Source organism: Desmodus rotundus, chromosome 6 (genome assembly GCF_022682495.2).
Source record: "Desmodus rotundus isolate HL8 chromosome 6, HLdesRot8A.1, whole genome shotgun sequence".
Taxonomy (NCBI): domain Eukaryota; kingdom Metazoa; phylum Chordata; class Mammalia; order Chiroptera; family Phyllostomidae; genus Desmodus; species Desmodus rotundus.
Genome location: NC_071392.1, coordinates 8727849 through 8737659, shown reverse-complemented (window position 1 = coordinate 8737659; position 9811 = coordinate 8727849).

Below are 9811 nucleotides of genomic sequence, written 5' to 3'. Positions count from 1 at the left end.
GTATGAGAGGGCGGGCTGGCTCCCACAGGCAGCAGCTGAAGTGCTGGAAGGATATTTCAGCGGCTGGGGGGTTGCCTCTGAGAAGTATGGAGCTCGAGCTGGGCTCCTCAGCCTACAGCACCAGAACCCAAGAAAGGAACCACAATAACATGGCTGTGAAAAGCAGCAGGGTTTCTGTCCAACAGGGAGAGATAACAAGAGACAGAGAGAGCTCTTAAAGGGCCAATGCACAAAATTCCATTTGCAGCCACTTACCGTGGGCTCTGGCAAAAGGAGGGCAGAGTGGACTAGAGATACTTGAGGAGAGTCTGGGGTTGGTGGCTCTTGGCAGAGAACTGAAGGAACAGCCACCAGGATGCCTGTGCTGAGTCATTCTCCATACTGCAGGAGCCATCTCTCTCAGGCAGAGCACTCCTCTCTGAATGGCGGCAGCCTGAGGGGAAGCAACAGCCCCACCCACAGGAATTACTCTGCCCCACCTCGTGGTGCTTTAGCCCGGCCCCTGAAGAATACAGCTGGAAGATATTCACTGATTAACCCTACAGAAAGCCTGCCTGCAGAGGCAGATCCCCCAGGCCTGGTCCCAATCAAAGCCGGTGTTTTTGCACAGCCTGGTTCTTTCTGCACACAAACAGGCCCAGCAGAGGGAGCCACAAGCTGTGCTCCAAACAGCTTGCTCAGGGCCAGTCACAGGCGGGGTTTGACTTAGACCTGCACCAGTGTCTTGCAAATCTACCTATTACATAGAAACAAACACAAAGAGGCAGCCAAAATGTGAAAACAAAGAAACAGGCCCCAAATGAAAGAACAAGAGAATTCTCCAGAAGAACTAGATGAAGTGGAGGCAAACAAGTAATCAGAGAGTTTAGAGTAATGATTATAAGGATAATCAACAGCATGAAAAAAAGACATAGAAACCATTAAAAAGCACCAATCAGAAATAAAGAAATATCTGAAATAAATAATAGAAGGAATAAACAGTAGGTTAGATGAAGCAGAGGACTGAGTCAGTAGAAAACAGGAAATAATTCATATTAGAGCAGAAATAAATGAAATAGAGTCTAAAAAATGGCACAAAGGATCAATGAATCCATGAACTGGTTCTTTGAAAAGATAAACAAGATTGACAAACCTTTGTCTCATCAAGAAAAAAAGAAGACCCAAATAAAATCAGAAATGAAAGAGGAGAAATAAGAACTGACACCAATGAAATGCAAACGATTGTAAGAAAATATTATGAACAACTATACGCCAACAAGCTGGACAAACTGGATGAAACAGATAAATTCCTAGAAACATACAATCTTCCAAAACTAAATCAGGAAGAATCAGAGAATCTGAATAGGCAGAGTACACCTAGTGAAATTAAAGGAGTAATCAAACAACTCCCAATAAACAAAAGCCCTGGACCTGGTGGCTCATAGGTGAATTTTACCAAACATTCTGAGAAGAACTAACACCTCTCCTTCTCAAACTATTTCAAAAAATTCAAGTGGAGAGAAGGTTCCCAAGCTCATTTTATGAGGCCAGCATTATCCTAATTCCAAAACCAGACGAAGACACACAAAAAAGTATAAGCCAATATCCCTGATGAACATAGGTGATAAAATCCTCAACAAAATATTAGCAAACCAAATACAGCAATGCCTCAAAAAGATCATATACTATGATCAAGTGGGATTTATTCTGGGGATGCAAGGTTGGTACATTTGCAAATCAATAAATGTGATTCACCACATAAGCAAAATGAAGGATAAAAACCATATGATCATATAAACATGTAGAAAAAGCATCTGATAAAATCTACCATCCATTTATGATAAAAACTCTCAGCAAAATGTCAATAGAGGGAACATACCTAAACATAATAAAGTCCATATATCATAAACCCACAGCCAGCATCACACTCAATGGGCAAAAACTACAAGCGTTCCCCTTAAGACTGGGAACAAGACAGAGATGTTGCTTTCACCTCTCTTATTCACCATAGTACTGGAAGTCCTAGCCATAACAATCAGACAGGAAGAAGATGTAAAAGACATCCAAATCGGAAAGGAAGAGGTATTTACTTGCAGAAGACATGATACTGTACAGAGAATCCCAAAGATTCCACCAAGAAACTACTAGAAGTGACAAATGAATTCAGCAAAGTAGCAGGATACAAAATTAATATCCAGAAATCAGTTGCATTTTTATATGCCAATAATGAGCTGACAGAAATGGAAATTAAGAAAATAGTCTCCTTTACAATCACTTCAAAAAGAATGAAATACATAGGAATCAACCTAATCAAGGTTGTAAAAGACTTGTACTTGGAAAATTATAAGACATCGAGGAAAGAAATTGAAGAAGATACAAATAGTGGATTAAATAAGGGGAAGCACGTGCTATTTTCATGGATAGGAAGAATTAAATCATTAAAATGTCTATACTACCCAAAGAAATCTATAGATTCAACACAATTCCTATCAAGATTCCAATGACATATTTCACAGAACTAAAACAAATATTTCAAAAATTTATATGGAACCACAAAAGACCCCGCAAAGCAACAGCAATCTGAGAAAGAACGAAGTTGGAGGAATCACACTACCTCCAAGATGGAAAGTTACCACAGAGGGCGAAGCGGGCCAGCCAAGAGCCAGCCAGGGTGTGTGCAAGTCCATCATGGTGGTCGCCTTCTTTCTGACAAGGAAGAGTAGGTGTCTCTTCCCCTGGGAGACCAGAAGTCTTAAGTACTAGTTTTAGGGGTGAAGTGGGTTGGGGAAGAGGTTGTAAGAGTGAAGGTCTTCAGGACCTAGGAGAGCAGCGTAGTAAAAGACTGAAGGGCTTCTCTTTGGTGTGGCCCAAACCTGAATGGCAAGAGGGATGGGCAAGAGATAAGCCTGGAAAATAAAGCCAGGTCAGGAGAGGGGATCCCTGTTGGCCTGGCCAGGGGGTGTGGGCTTAACTTAAGGGCAAGAGATCCCACAGGCAAGAGGCCAGTTGGGTGCTGCACTTGAGAAAATTCATTCTGGGTTGGGGCCCCCTGCATCTACGTTGTCCTCAGCTGTAAATTCAGCAACGTTTCTCTGAACCCCACAAACTACTCCTTTCCCTCCCACAAGGGCCCAATCTCAGAGCTTTGCATAACTTGAAATCACATGCGCCTCCAATGAAACTCAACCCTCCGTCGAAAACCAACCACCATGAGAACATGTTTCCCTCTGATTTCACCAGAGGTTAGATCCGGGGGGGTCTGGTCAATGACAAGCAACTATACTGTGATGGGAGGCGATGCCAGGAGTAACCCAGAGGACCCTCTATTACTCTTTCTGGCAAAATGGAGATCCAAGAGACACATGCCACCAGGGCTGTGTCAATATGTTTAAACTTCAGTAAAACCCACTTTTTCTTCATGTAGTTTACAAGCAGGAAGGCAGTCCGCCAGCAGAAAACACCTGAATCTTTACTTATATTTGATCTAATCCATGGGATTTTTTTTTCCCTGTTAAACTTTACCAGATGAACCATGTGCTCTTAGCTCTGGGGAAGGACTAGGTCCAAGTAGGCCAGTGGAGAATTTGACAAGCAGCCTTTGCAGCTGCCCCTCCCGGCTGTGCCCTAGAAAACGGTCACCCAGCAGCACTTCCTAGAAACCGCGGTGACGGTAGGGAAACGGTCCCATCCTCGGCAGCAGCAACCCTGAATGGCTGCTTTGTGCGAGCCTCAGTGGCCTCAATAGATGGTTCACGCCCCCCACTGCCTTCGAAGTGGAAATTCCCAGGTGAGGTAACAGGTGAAGATGGAGAATGAGTGTGTCTTGTGTGTGTGTCCCTTACTTTACAGTCATCCAAAAGCACTAGGCCAGCAGGACTGGAACTTTTAAATCTTACCTATTTTACAACCTTACGAGTGTGTTTTTTTTTATTAGTGATAGATCCCTCACTTTATTTTGAACGCCATTAATTCTACCCCTTTGAGCACCTGGGATTAATGAGTCCTGAGCAGTTTTCTTTTGGGGCCTTGTTGGAAACGAAGGGTCCCAGCCACTGCTCCTCTGGTTAGAAAACATGTTATTATTTCCGTTGAAGTTGTCATGTTAAATCCTGTGACTATTCTCCTTTGAAGAGGAGGCCATGTTTCCAAAGTCTCTGTTATAACTTCTAGGGAACACGGAATGGTTTCCTACGTGGACAGTGGTGTGTGTGTGAGCTGCGTCTCAATTCATGAAAGCCCTCACGCCTGAGAGCCAGAGTGTACGTGAAATGTAGCAAAAAGGTGCTAGAGACAGGAATGCTCTGTACAACAGGCAAAAGTAAATGTTACCTTACAACCTGACACCCTCAGCTGCACGTCCAGTAAACACTCACTCAGGCACAAAACCCCTTATCGTGGGTGAGCTGCTCTCTGGGCCAGAAGACAGGATACCTGCTCGAAAATTTCACATGAAGTGATGAGCCCTGGCTGGTGTGGCTCAGTGGATTGAGTGCCGGGCTGCAAACCAAAGGATCCCCAGTTCGATTCCTAGTCTAGGGCACATGCCTAGGTTGTGGGCCAGGTCCCCAGTAGGGGGGTACACAAAAAGCAATCACACACTGATGTTTCTCTCCATTTCTCCCTCCCTTCCCCTCTCTAAAAATAGAAAAATAAAATCTTAAAAAAATAAAAAAGTGATGAGTATCTTGAGAGGTCCAGGAAAGTGTCATGGCAGTCCTTTCAGCTGGAACAATCAGGGAAGGCTTCCTGAAAGAGGTGGTGTTTGCGCTGCTCCTTGAGTGAAGATGGAAAAATTTTGAAGAGGTAGTAAAGATAGAGCAGCTTTTCAGTCCACCCTAGGGCTGGGGGTATGGCCTGTGATGCAGAAGAGTAATCAGAGTGAATGAGGCTGTAGGAAGCAGTAAGAAGTGATGACAGGGGAGGACTAAGGAAAAAAGTAGTCTCCGAGGATGCTAAAGCCAGAAGGAACCTGCAGAGTGTAGAAACCCCGGGACATTACTCCTGGTGATAATACCAGGAGTAAGGAAGAGAGAGTGAGGAGCAAGGGAACCCCCGTGGCAGGTACAGGAAAGAAAAGTCCCCAGAAGGGGTCACCTGTCCATGGAAGACTTGTGTGACATGAGATGGCTCCTTTCCCAGGTCAGGAGCACAAAACAGCATCCCTTCCATCAGGTAAGCTGGGAAGTTTTGGAAAGTTCAATTCGCTTTGTATCAACCTCACAAACCAAAACATTTTGTAAAGAAACGTCAATTTCTTTTCTTCAGGGACCCAAAGATGTTTTACCCACTTTCAAGCCGACAGATTTCAAGGCCAAGCAGTGTTGATTAAATCAACTGTTTTACTTGCTCTAGGTAGTTACATAGGTGTGTGCATAGTTAAAATCAAGTTGCCCATGTTTAAGATGTATTTAAAAATTTTTAATTTTAAGAAAACCCAACCATTTAAAAATGTAGTTTATTTCTGGTTAGGAAGACATGGTCAATGGGAAGAATAGAGTTTAGATTTGTCAGGCACGTTTTTCAAGAAAATGGCAAACGCCGGAAAGCTGGTGTGTCTGACAAGCAAAAATGACAAAAACGCGCCTGCATTTTCATTTTGTTAGACTTCCTTTGTTAGCAAGGAAGGCCCTTTGCATTTGCTTGGGGCTTTATAATTTACAAGGTAGGCCCCCATAAATTTGAGGTACCCAGCACCCACACTCACTTGTCACCTAACCTCTTTGAACCTTGGATTGTCCTTGGGTGCGATGCATGAAGATGAATGTGTAGATCCTCTGGCTTTTGTTCACTGCCATCTTCCCCCACAGAATGCGAGCAGGGGTTTTGTCCGATTTACTCACTGCTCTATTGTCAGGGACGAGAGTGGTGCCTGGCACACAGTAAGCACTCAGCAAGCATGGGCCGAACAGACAGTTCCAATTTGTAACTGGGGGAGAAGGGAGCAGTTCCATGTCACTGGAAGATGGAGGGTCACAATCCACAGGCAGAACAAAGAAGAAAGAGAAGTGTGTGTTCTTGGAGGAGGGGGTACCGGAAAGGAATGGCAAGATTGGACATAAAAAGGAAGTGTGAACTTAGCATATGCACACTGACATTGTATCTGACACATGCTTAACTCTGACTACACACTTGCTATTACTATTACTTTTAATTATATCAACAATTGAAGAGATCCGAACTATCAAATGTGTAAGCTATAGAGGAAAACAATACTATGAATACTCACACTCCACTCAGTCATGTTTCTCACCCCTATGAGTTAGGAAAGGGACAGAAAAAGACAGGACATGCCAAGAGCACACATTGGACTCTCCCCTGGGGCTCCCAAGCCACTCACTGCCTCAGTTTCCCTCATTTACTAGATTTCTGTGTACAGAGAATCCCAAAAGGTGAAGGCAGAATACAGTCCCAGGTTCCCGTGTGACGTTGGGCAAGTTCAATAAAAGACCTCTCTGAGCCTATGTCCTGAATGAAATGAGAAGGTGGATCGGAGGTTTCCACACTCTTTGATGGGAAACGAATCCAAGGAAGCCCTGTCCCAGATGGGTGAGCAAGGTCCCTCTGAGGGGGGGGACTCCACCTCCCCTAGCACCTGAGCACTGACCGCTCCTTTCTGGATGTGGTCCCTGTGACGCCCTGCGCCCTGTACTCTCATGCTCCCACACGCCAGCGGGAGCTCTTTTTACTGGTGTTTGAATGCTAATGCTTGTTCCACTGCTTTAAGAGATGTGCGTTTAAGAAGCACAGTCAATAAAGGAAGTGTGAACATTTTTGTGGCCCTTACATCCATCAGGAGAGCACCTAACTCATTTTAAACGGACCTAACCCCACCCTGAACCGGGCCAGCATTCCATTCCTCGGAACTGATACCAAGAAAATCCCAAAGGAAGAAAAAGCAACATGCATGGAGTTGTCGTGGCAGTTTTCTTTATGATGAATCCTGAGAAATTGGGAACAACCAACAGCCCAGACTGAGTCATGAGACTTGAGCATAATACAGGAGGTATGATGCTCCCTGTAATGTCAGCCACTGTGACAATCGCTGTGAAAACTGGGGCAATATGGAGAAGGGGAAACACCGAACACAAACATGCAAGGGGAGGGTGGGAGTCCAGCTTGCTCCCCTCCGCATTTCTTCCTCCTCCTTCCTTTTAGTTACTCCCACGTTGCTATGAGAACATGGAAAAATGAGTTGATTGATGGGGTCAACGACACTGTGATTTCCTTCTGCTTCTATTACTGTGCTGGGGAGGGGATGGCACCAAAGTACAACTAGAGGCAGAGAAGACACTGCATGTGAGTAAAGGCCTCGTGGGCCTTGATCTAGGTCAGTGCCTCTTCCTCTCCATAGGCCCAAAATATACCTCCACCACCCCCCCTACTGGCGGGGGGTCACTGTCTGCTTTTGAGCTTTGAGCACTTGGAGGCTGGCACTCGGCAGGCACCCGAGTACTGTAACGTGAACAAAACCTTCCTTTCCAACGCAAGGCCCCATGCCTGTGGCTTTCCAGGGAGCACGATGGGACTGACGTGGTGAAAAGGGAAAAGAAAGCAGTGCTTTCAACTATTGGCTTTACCAAGTGCAGGGTGAAACTGTAAAAGGATACTGAGTACCACAAAAAGTAGGCCAAGGGTAAGAAACACTCTCCATACCCAAGAGGGCTCAGCTGACCAAATGAAGTCTGATCCAGAATAAACAGTTCTCATGTGGAAGGAAATCTAGCAGTTTCAGAAAGTCCTGTCCAAGCGTAAGAAGGCCCACAGTGCTGAGTCGCAGTTATGTAACCCTTTAGGAAAGAGGAAGCGCCATTGCACTAAGGTGCGTGGGGAAAATCAAGCGTGAGAAAATAACAATTCTCAGGCCTCAAGGGAGAGGACATTGTTACTGAAGAGAAGCCAGGCTATTATGCCCTTTCCCATGAACTTGACCAACTTCAATTTTCCCCATGTTCACCCAGCATCCAAGGCCTAAAACAAGGTTTCTATTATCAAATCCCTCCAACAGAAAAATCTTTCAAAGAGTCACGTGAGGAGCACTGCACGTGAAGGAATTCGTGAAACTGAAGCTCAGCTGTTACAAACAGGTCAAGACCATCTTTCTCAGAGCTCTCAGATTCAGGCTTTGCCAGTTATAAAATAAGGCAGCAAAGGATTTACGGTAGTTAGTGGCACGAGTGGCAGAAGGATTAAGATAACAGACCTAAGATGGACTGAGAGGTAAGTGAAAATGGAAAAAGGGTGACTAATGAAACTTCTAATGACAATGAATGTTACATTGGGTTTGACTTATCACCAACTATGCTACAGTGTAGGGGGATGCAGCCCCTATGAGAAAAACTTTCCTCTCAAAAGACATCAATCACTTTGTAGAGAAGCATTCAGACCAGTAAGAATGTCTGGTATGAATGAACAGATTAAGGTACAAGGTACCAGGGAAGTGAGAAGGGACGCTATTCAGCATTGAGTAAGAGGGTGGTTATCAGGGAAGCCTTCATTTAAAAACTACCTTAAACAGATAGTTCAGAGCGCCACTGGCAGGAAAGCAAGCAAAAGCCTGATTCAAGTTCAAGTTCATGGGTAAACAATGTAAGACAAGGCTGTAATGGTAACTTGAAGCCAGATTACTAGAGTACCATAAATGAGCTCAAGAATTTGGACTTCACTCTCCGACACCATGTGGACACAACTGGAAATGGCCACCTGCAAGCCAGGAAGGCAGCGTTCACCAGAAATCAACCCTGTTGGACTTTGGTTTGGAACTTCTAGGCTCCAGCACTTTCTGGAGGCTGGAGAGTCTGAGATCAAGATGCAGGCAGATCTGGTCCCTGACGAGATGGCACAGATCCCATGTAGGCACGCAGGTGGCCACCACAGGCCAAGGAGAAAGGCCTAGGACAGCCCCTCCTCCTGCAATCCTCAGACACAATCCTGCCAACACCGTGACTTCAGATTTCCGCTAACCTTTCTTACGTGAAAGAACAGTGGCATGTGTCCATGGGATGATGATGCTGACTCAAGGATTCTTCCACCAAGTGATTTTGCCTGAGACTTATTCTTAATGTTTCCCTTTTCACTTTACAATTCTTAGGGCAAAGGTCCCACTTTTTCTACCAATTTCCCTGCTTCCTTTTATGTTCACTACCTACCAGAGAACGTGGCGGCTCACCAGGATCAAGGAGAGACGTCTCCTACCTTCCATTCTTTTCTCAGTCACTGGATTATGGCGCTGGTACAGACTGAAGCTGCCTCAATCTCTGATAATCTGTGCTGAAGTCTTACAGAGCGATTTGCCTCAAATAGAAAGCTTATGTTTACTTCTTAAATAGGTCTTTCAACATGAAAACCAGTTTTACAGACTGACATCTGAAAAAAACATTTGTTATTATCATGGATTAAAATTTCTTAAATGTTAAAAACTTGCCAAAAGACGAATTTGGTTCATTCAGTAGGCAGAGGGAGGCGGTTCAAGTCTGTAAACATGACTGAGGAAGACTGGTAACCTAGAATGAAACCCTTACACGCGCACACCTCATTTTATCGTGCCCCACAGGGGCTGCATCTTTATACACTGAAGGTTGAGACCCTCCACCAGCAAAAAGATTACAACTCACTTTATTTACTGCGGTGGTCTGGAACTGAGAACGCGGTATTTCTGAGGCATGCCTGTATCTACTGTACCTAAACCAACAGTTCTCAAAGGGACTGCTTTCAAAGACACTGGGGCTAGGTCCACCCAGGAGACTACACTTCGTTTTGTTTGGGATGAGGTTCAGGCAGCATCCCACGCTTTTAAAAGCACACCACTCATTACACCACCTCTACCACAAAAGAA